The sequence below is a fragment of the Mustela erminea genome, chromosome 12, assembly GCF_009829155.1.
Source record: "Mustela erminea isolate mMusErm1 chromosome 12, mMusErm1.Pri, whole genome shotgun sequence".
In the NCBI taxonomy this organism is placed as follows: Eukaryota; Metazoa; Chordata; class Mammalia; order Carnivora; family Mustelidae; genus Mustela; species Mustela erminea.
In genome coordinates, this window is record NC_045625.1 from 14,275,512 (window position 1) to 14,285,176 (window position 9,665).

At 47.6% G+C, this 9,665-nt stretch overlaps 1 pseudogene; it reads left to right on the plus strand.

Annotated features, from left to right (window-relative positions):
• Positions 1–479: 479 nt before the first annotated feature.
• On the plus strand, positions 480–696 carry LOC116571291 (annotated as a pseudogene).
• Positions 697–9,665: the final 8,969 nt, after the last annotated feature.

Genomic DNA, 9,665 nt, shown 5'->3' on the forward strand with positions numbered 1-9,665 from the left:
CTCTTTACAACTGATTCTGGCCCGTCTACATACCTGCCATGTGTTTTCTTCCTCCTCCCAACTCGCAGCTCTTCACCTGCAGAGAGTTTCCCGCAGATCGCCCTTGTTCTCCATGAGCCCGGTGCCACTGCAGACGCCCTCCTGAAGAGCTCTTCTATCCCCTCTCATCCTTCCTCTCGAAATATCCCCAACTTTCCAGGCCCAGAGCAAACGTTGCTTCTCCTGGGGGCCCATCCCATGTTTGCACCTACCATTCACATTGATCCATTCTGTCACTCCATAGATCTGGGTCATGAATCTAGAATGCTCTGGGCTGGGAACTGCCGCTCCCCACCCCATCCCAACACACATAGCAGACTCCCTTGCTAGGCAAGACGAGGGCCATGCTTGTCACATTTTAATGTCTGAACCTCTGGTCTAATGCCTCGCACACAGTAGGTGCTCATTAAACACTTGCTAATCCATGAATGAAGGCAGTGATTTGGAGGCAGTGGCAGTATCGTAGCCAATGAGGTTTATCCGAGGTGCGATTATTGCTAATTGGAGGCTGGGTCGGTTGGACTCCCAGAATCACCTTATTTTGAGCCTAGCATTCTGTGAGCAGGTTCCAGGGAGGGACCTGGCCTCTTTCTTGCTCCCTGTCAGTCAGAATGCTGCCTGGGGGCAGGAAGACATTCATGAAGGTCATTTTCGGGAACAAATAAGCCTCTCCAGGTCTTAGTCTCTCAGCCTAATGCTGTCAGGAGACGAAGGGACCTGACATTGGTTGAGTTCCTACTTTGCGCCCGACACTGCCTCTGGCCGATGGCATGACCATCACCCCACAAAGCAGATCTTCTCAGCTCTGTTTCATAGGAGACCCAGAGAAGCCAAAGAACTTGTCTAAGGTCACACAGCTAGGAAGCTGTGGCCTTGGGGTTTGAACCTGGGCTGGTCCGCCTCCAGCATCCATGTTTTCCTTACAGTCTGTGTTGGGACTCAAAATTTCCTCAGACAAAAGCTTCCAAGATCTACAGAGCAACCCCATGCTGAGCTCTATGTGGCCTCTGACTCCAGGTTCTCCTGTTCTCCACTGGTGGGGACCCAGCTTCCAAGAGTCCCCTTCACTTGAGCCCTCAGAGAATGTCCCTCCTCCCACCAGAGGCTGGGAATGAGTCTGCAGGACAAAGGGCTCTGTGCCCGAGGGACGCTTCTCCTCCAGCTGCCCTTGACTTCCTTCTGCCGCCCCTCTGTCACCCCTCGCCCACGCCACGGGCGGGGAGAGAAACGCCGTTATAATCGAGGGCCCGGTTCCAGCTTTACCTTATTATACGCCCTGGGAAGGAGAGCAGACGGACTAAATCACCAGTCGGATTAAAGCTCCGTTTGGCTGAAAACAGAGTTGTTTTTGCAAAAGTCCTTCCTTGATTTTTGCACTGTCAGAGGCTGTTTTTAAATTTTATGTTTTCCGGTCTTTTAGCATTCTGCCTGGTTTGCTCTCACACTTTACTGGGCAATTTTCAAACATTACACCTCAGTCCTGCCAGACACCCTGGGGGGGGGGTGCTGCTGGGGAGGAAGGTCAACCCTTCCGGGCTCTGATGGATGTAAAGTTGAGGAGGCAGGAGCTAGGAGGACCCAGGAGCCCCAGACCCTGTCCCAGAGCCCCCTGCCAGCACCATGCATTTGGACCTGGGCTGTCTCCGCTCTGTTCGCTGCCTCCAAGTGGCTGTCTGGGGGAGGTGGTCTGTCCGGGGCTCAGCTGCATGACACCTTGGCCTCAGTCACTGCAGACCACCAACGGAGAGCCCTCGGACAAGGCATTCTCCCTCTCTGTGCTTTCATCCCCTCCTCCTATAATGAGGGAAATAAGTGTACTGGCTTCGTCGGGTCACTGTGAGGAGTGTTTTTACATGGAAAGCACTTGGAGCCAGCATGGCCCATACTAAGTGCTCAGGAAAGGTCAGTGAGCAGAATCCCAACAGCATTTATTTACCAAACACTCACCTTGTATTTTATGCATATATCAACTTGTTTAATTCTTATTCACAGTGCTGAGTCCAGGCGTTGACTCTGTTTGGCAAACTAAGTAAATGATCCTCACAGAGGTTGAGTAAGTCCCCCACATCACACAGCTGGTCAGAGGGGACCACAATTTGATCCTGGGCCTATTGGATTCCAATGTCTGAGCCCCTTGCCCTTTCTACCCTGTGTTAAAGATCCTGGGGCATGGGCTTTCTGTCCCCTATGAGAATTTGTGTCTGCAGATTTCAGCTCAGCTTTGTAATGCCTGTATCACCAAGCATGGGACATGGCTCTGTGGATATTGTGGAATAAATGAATGGTCTCAGGGAGAAGAGGAACCAACACTCATAGAGTTTGTACTGTGTGTTGAGCACTCTGCCAGGCATGTCTTTAAAGTCTCACGGGTGGGTATTATCTTTGTTTTACAGCCGAGAAAGCACCAGAGGACTCTCTTAGCTCCAAAGTTAAGAAAGAAGATTAGATGCTAGATGACCTTTTAATGGCCTTTGCAAAGATACACTTAGAAGAAAATGGAATTTTAATACTGAAAGGAATTGCAGAAAGGCAAAGAGAATGCACTTAGACACCGCGCTGTAGGAGAAGACCCGTGCGGTGGTTAGAAGAGTAGTTTGAGAATCAGACACAACTTTTCCCAAATTTGGCTCTACCACATTCTAGCTGTGTGATGTTAAACCGGCTGCTTGACATCTCTGAGCCTCACGTTTCTGTAAAATGAAGCCAGCAAAACCCTAACTCTAACTGGCCAGCCTGCAAATCTAGATGGAATGTCTGTTATAAGCCCAGTTCTAGGCACTGCAGACAGAGTAATGAATTAGCCGGTGCCATTTGACTGTCACCAGGAAAGGGACGCTATTGCGGGAGAGGGACATCAAACACTGCAAACAATGCTTAGATTGGTAAAGTAGTGTCAAGTATTGATTTGTGCTTGAATCAGTTGGTTAGACTGGGGGTGTCTAAGGTGGACGGGGTGGTTACTTTAGAACAGTGATACTTGACTTAGTCCCTAGATGTGGGAAGGAGCAAGTTATGTACCACATAGGAACAGGAGTGCCCCAACAGAAGGACAGCAAGTGGAAATCCTGGCGTGGAATGTCCCAGGGTTGAAGGACAGGCAGGCTGGGGTAGCTATCATTGGGTGATCAAGTAGGGAGTGGGAAGTGCAGAGGGGGAGCTAGCCAGGTGGTCTTGTGCCTAGAGACTTCAGGGGGTCATGTGGATTCCACATGGGGTTTTCTGGGAAGGCCATGTAAGAGTCCCAAGACTATCAGGGGGCTGGAGGTAATTTTATAGATAAGAGCTGACTGTGGTTTAGAGAAGAGTTAGAAATGATGGCAGGTGCTCCGACTGACCCCCCCATCACAACAGTGGCAGTGGAGCCCATATACTTACTGACGGACTGAATGTAGAGAGCAAGGAAGGGAGAACAATTGAAGATGACCCTAGGTTTTGAGTGTGGACCACCTGGGGGGAGGATGGTGCTGCTGTTTATGAAGATGGGGAAGACAGGGTGGAGGGAAGGTAGAGGTATCAGTAGTTCTGATTTGAGGAGTTAAATTTTAGATACCTATTAGACTCTCCAATGGAGATGCTGGAAGGGCAGCAGATCAGGAAAATATACTGGGGAAATATACTTGATGTATACTTCAAGTATACATCAAATATGACACAGATGTTTGTTGGAGATAGATATATATGGCAGTTTAAGAGATGGGAGAGTCTGAGACCCTCTAGAGAGTGAGGTGAAGGAGAGGCTGGGCAGGATCTCAGACCATGACTGTATTGGGGGCTCTGGAGAACAGAGGAACTCAAGGTCAAAAGAAAAATGAAAAGTCACATTGGACTTTTTACAAAGTGAAGTGATTTTATACCCAGTGCAAAGTGCTCTTTGGCTGAAGTGAAGAGGTGGAAAGAGACCTCATATGGGAAATTTGAGTGAGGTGCTTCCAAAACTCCCTCCCACCCGGCAAATTACCTGCACTCTTTTTCTAGATCATTCCAACTGTCTGCCTCCAGAAAATGGATGGTTGGATATCACCTCCATCACGGCAAGAAACGTCAGGGAGATGCGTAAAGAGAACAGGCATGTTCACGAGACCCCAGTGAGGAGCTGAATGGGGGCGGAGTGCCCTCCTGAGCTTTGGCACTGTCCTCATGTCATGGCACAGGAAGGAAGAGGAAATGAGCACATTTTCTGCCTGTGAACATAAGTGGAATATTGGAGAAAAGAGCAAGCCTTTAACACGCCAGGACCCACCCTGCCCACTAGTGAAACATAGCCTAGACCTTCTGGTTCCTGCCGGTCAGATGAGCACCTCCCTCTCCCCTGGGTGGAATGAGCAAAGGGGAGGCCAGAGTCATGCATGCCCTTCTGCACGGCCCCTGAAAGCCCAGGCTGATGTCCTGTCCTCGACATAATTGGCCTTCTGAGCTGGCACAGTCTCAAGACCTTGCCCTTCTTTGCTGCTGCTCTTTTCTCTCTCCCTCTCTATTGCCAGTAACTTTCATGCCCAAGTCCCAAAAAAAAAAAAAAAAAAAAAAAAAAACAACTTGTGGGGAGATGGGCCCTGGAGAGCGCTGTTTAAATAACCGATCCACTTACATGTTTTGCTCCCACCTCAAGGCCTGGATGAGAGAGGTGTGGAATCAGAGCAGCGCATTTCAAGCCACATGATCCAAAATGTGTTTCTTATTTTTAAATTGGGCTTATTTATATATTCAACAGTTACTTTTTATAAATCCAAATGGAATAGCAATGAAAATCTTCTTCTCTCTTTTTTAAGGCCTTGTGCAGACTCCTCAAAGTTTTGGGAGCCCTGGGTTCTCCCATCCCAGCTGAATCACACTGACCAAATCGGCCTGGCATCTGTAGGCGGGGCAACGGGTTTGTCTTTACCAAGGCCTGTGGCATGGTTATCTGTGAACATTTTTTAACATTTGGAGATCACGCTGACTCTGAGAACTTTCTTCTGTGAAATAGCTGACCAGATTCATGCTCTTTGACCTTGAAAAGGTCAAGGGGAGGGAGACATGAGGACTTGGATCAGACCAGGAGTACTTGCTCAAGGTTAAGGTAATGTCCTACTCAAAGTCAATGGCAGTTTCATTGTCAGAGTCTTTCAGAGAACTTCAAGAACTCACTCATTTAACCTATATGGACTTGGCACTCACAGGTGGTACTCAGGGGGCAGAAATCTAATGTTATCCAAGATAAGCTGGGTCCTGGAGTCCATGGAACTTAGGATCTCATGGGTCATGGACCTGTCCACTAGTGAAGACTCAGCTGCTCCATGTCATTAAAGTAAAAATCATTCTACCCTGATGGTGTGGAAGGTACTTGAAGAAACAAAAGGGAGTGTTTCATGCATGTCTTGGAGTTATCAACAGACCTGAGGTCTGTGCAGAAGAGAGCAGGAGATGGAGAAGAAGGTCTGGAATCAGACCTGAGTGTGGATGTTGGACTCACCATAGACAAGTTGGGTGAACATTGGTGAGCTGTTGCCCTTCCTTGGATGCCAGGTTGCTCATCTCTAATGGTGGGTATGAAAATAATAGCTGCGTAGGGTTGTGGTCAAGATGACAGAGAAGAGCCCACGTATGGTGGCTGCTTTCAGTAGCTCCACATGTCTTCCCAGGCTTCCTGCAACCCCATGCTGGAAGATTGCTTAGAAATAACGACTTTCAAGGAGCTCCCAGCCTGGACCAGCGCTTCAAGAGGATAGGTACAAGGCCTCCCTCATTCTCTGCTGTCTCCCCCAGTGCTCAGCACCATACCCAGCCTACACTCTACACTTGATATGTATTTGTTACTCACTGACTCAATGGTCATGGATTTAAAGAGCATAAATTCAAGGCAGAAAGTGATCAGTCCTTTGGGAGAGGTACTCAGGGCAGCAAGGGGCAGCTACTGGGTTAATGCTGGAGTTTCCATGATAGACTGGGCTATAGGAAGAGGGAAGAGCATTTTAGGGAACAACATGCCGCCTAGTATTGATGGAGTATGAAGTGCAATGTGGCAGAAGAGGGGTGGCAGGAGGTGAGGCTGGAGCGGTAAGCATGGTTGGTAGGGCATGGAGGGCTTTGAACTTGACTCTGTGGGAACCACTGAAGGGATTGATTCAGACATGGTCAGACTTGAATTTGGGGAAGATCACCTGGGATGGGTAGGAGGGATATAAAAGCAGAAGCAAGGAGACTGGTTAGGGAACTGTTGCAGTTGCCTGGGGGAGAAGGTGACCACGGCTTAAGGTCCTGGCAGTGGGAATGGAGAAAACAGAAAGGTCCAGGAGAAGTCAAGACTTCACAGTCTATGGGACTCAGTGGTTACATAGTGTCCAGGGTAAGTCTTGGGGTCTAGGACGTGGTTGAGGATGGAGGATAACACCCTGGATTTCTGTCCCCACCAAGTGGGAAAGGAGGACTCTTGCATTTCCCAGCGAAAGCTGGGCAGCCCTACTGGAAATTCCTCCCCAGAGCTCTCTGGTGAGGGCAGAAGAACCACTCTGCCATCTCTTTACTCATGGGGGCTGTCAATCTGGTAAACAAAGGTGTTGTCAGCCTGCCTTATTGAGAAGTAGTTTAAATTAATCTTGACAGGTGGATTAATAAATAATAAGGCCTGAATGGCTTATAAAGAAATCAATTACACTATAAATTTTAAAAAAGCACGTGCTTGGCTCCAACTCAGTGAAGCTGCAGCATTCTTGAGAAATTACAAATGTGCCCAAACTCGATTCTAGACAATTTCATCATGGGGGGGGCATTGGGCAGGATGCATTTAGGGGTGTAGATTACCGTATGTTCTGTGGATGGCTAAGCGACATCCAGCGGGTGAGGACAAATTGTGGAAAACAAGATAATTCACCATCATTCTCCACCTGTAATGTGCAGCAGGTGATCAGGCCTGCTTCTCTTTCCGTAATACCCCTACTTTGCCTTGGCTGGAAGCGACCCAGGGGTCATGTGACCCAGCGGTTCTCAGCCCTTTCAGACTCATATTTTGTGATGCTCCCTTTATTATCTTGAAATAGAATTCATAAATTATATAACCCACCTAGACATCTCATTTTAAAAATCTATATAATGCCCATACGGCAAAGTAAATGAAAAATAAAAAGCAAAGTAATTTATAATAAAATAATATGTATGCTGATATGTGAATAAGAGGCTACGGCTGGACCAGAAGACATAATAGCAGTCGGATGATTGCTTGACGGAAGCCCAAGTGACTGTGTGGAATTGGCCCCTCGAATGCATGAGGAGCAGCATGGCCTTCAGAGCTGTGACTTTCTGAAACAGTGGAGACTTGAACAAAACAGGAACGAGCCCTCCTTTATTTGCATAGTAGCTGCATTCCTGGAAAATACGTGTGTATTAAAATCGTACAAAAATTCCTCGTATCTCTATGTAGAAGTGAAACTAAGAGCGAGGCTCAGGTCATGAGAGCAAGCATTTTTCCACTTATGTCAGGTGGGACATTCCAAAATCAAGTCAGGTGTGGCCCAGTTCTTTATCTGGCTGCGCCTTCCCATGTGTTGCAGGCTGTCCACAACCAAACACCAGCTCTGCCCCTTCCATCTGTTGGAATGTCCAGCCAATAGCGGTAGAACTGCCCATGGGGAGACCCACAGTTCTAATCCAATCTCCTCATGGTCTGGGTGGTGGTAGAGAAGGCTGGAGAAGGGAGAGGACTTGCCGAAGGACTTTTTCCTGGTGGAAAAAGCCTAGAATCTAGTTCTCCTGTCTGGTATCCCAGTCCTTTCCCATTCGCCTCGTTCTTACCTGCAAAGGGGCGTAGAGTGAGCCTTCCTCCAGTGCCTTTACACCCTGGACTTCCTTTGGCCTAGAAGATGTCTATCTCTCAACCCGTCCGGGGTGAATTCTAGGCTTCTGTACTCTGTACTATTCTTAAAGCGAGTCTCACCTGCATTTTAAGGTATTACTATTTTTCTGCCTCCTATTGTCTTAGTCTAAACAATGGTGGGTAAAACACTACAGTTAACAATGTGTGTATTGTGATCTCAGTGGCAAAACCTTGTTTATCTTCCCACTGCTTCATAAGGAATTATGGTAGACACAAAGAACATATACAGATACCCTCAAAAGCTGATCTCAGGGCAGACATCATTAATATACCTCAGCACTTGTACCCATGGGGCAGACATGACTAATCTATCTCAGTATTCACATGCATGGAGACCATCATGGTCTCAGATCCCTTCCTGACTTAGAACTTCAGGCATCTAAGACCAACCTGAACCAGTAGAAATATTAATAGCTTTGTTCATCTTTGCCTTAGCTAGCTGCTGGATGGTTTACTATTAGTTTGGAGGGTTTATTATGTTATAATTCCATAATTTCTAGGTTCTAGAATTCAAAGATTCTAGGATCTATAACTTGGGAGTGTCTAAAATTCTGTGATCTCACACGTCATTTTATTGTGCCCCTGCAGAAATAGGGTCTCTTGAGAGCATCCTCCTTGGTCATTTTTGAAAACTACCGTGGCTTTCCTCATCTTCTTGGTGTTGTCTCTAGTGCCCTCTAGATGGCACCCAGCCCTCTGACCAATACTCAGCATGACACTGGCCCCTTGAGGCCGCACAAGGGATCCCTTCACAGTACTCAAAGGGATTGACATCACTACTTTGCAAATAAGTTAACTGAGGCACAGAAAAGGGAAGTGACTTGGCCCAGCCCCAGAGCTAGTCAATGGTAGAGCAGGTCTCAAACTCAGCTCTGTTCTAGTCCAGAGATTTCCACTGCACAGGCTGACATAAGAAAGGAAGTGGAGAATGCAAGACCACACCCCCCCGCCCCAGCTGCCTCTGCCCGATGTGGAGGCTTCAGGGCTCCTGAGGGTTCAGAGGGAGTGGCTCCCCCTCTGTCTCCCTCCCAGTTCAGCATCTCTCACCAAGACCATTGTGATCTCTCCCCTGCTTCAAGGTTCACCCCTCCAGTTCATCTGTCCAGGTAGGGGAACTTTGTAATGGAAATCTGACGACATCCCTTGTCCTACAGTCCATCAGTGGCTTTCCATTGTCTACACATTTCAAAAATCCTTACCTTGTAATTTAAAACTCTGTGGCCATGAACCAGGAACCACTGCAGCCAGCTTTCGAATGACACAACCTGCACTTCAACGGTTACAAGTTTTCATCTCTGTATTAGCTTCCTGTTGCTGCTGTAAAAAATTCCTACAGACTTATTGGCTGAAGACACACATTTGCTTCTTTATAATACAAATTATTACCTTACAGTTTTAGGGGGGGTCCGAAGTCTCAAATGGGTCTCAATCGATTGAAATCGATGTGTCAGCAGGGCTGCATTCCTTTCTGGATGGGTGGGGGGAGAATCTGTTTTCTTGCCTTTTTTAACTGTTAGAGGCAACCCAAATTCCTTGACCCATGGTCCCATCCCCTTTTTCCATCTCCAAAGCCAGCAGTGACTAATGGAGTCTTTCCGATTTTCCTTCACTCTGACTTTCCTTTCTCTCCTTTTCTACTTTTAAAGGCCTTTGTGACTAAATTGAGCCCACCCAGATCAGTGCAGGCAGCTGATTAACAACCTTGATTCCAGCTTCCCTTGTAACATAAGATATTCACGGGTTCTGGGGGTTGGGACAGGGACATATGTGTCTATCACAT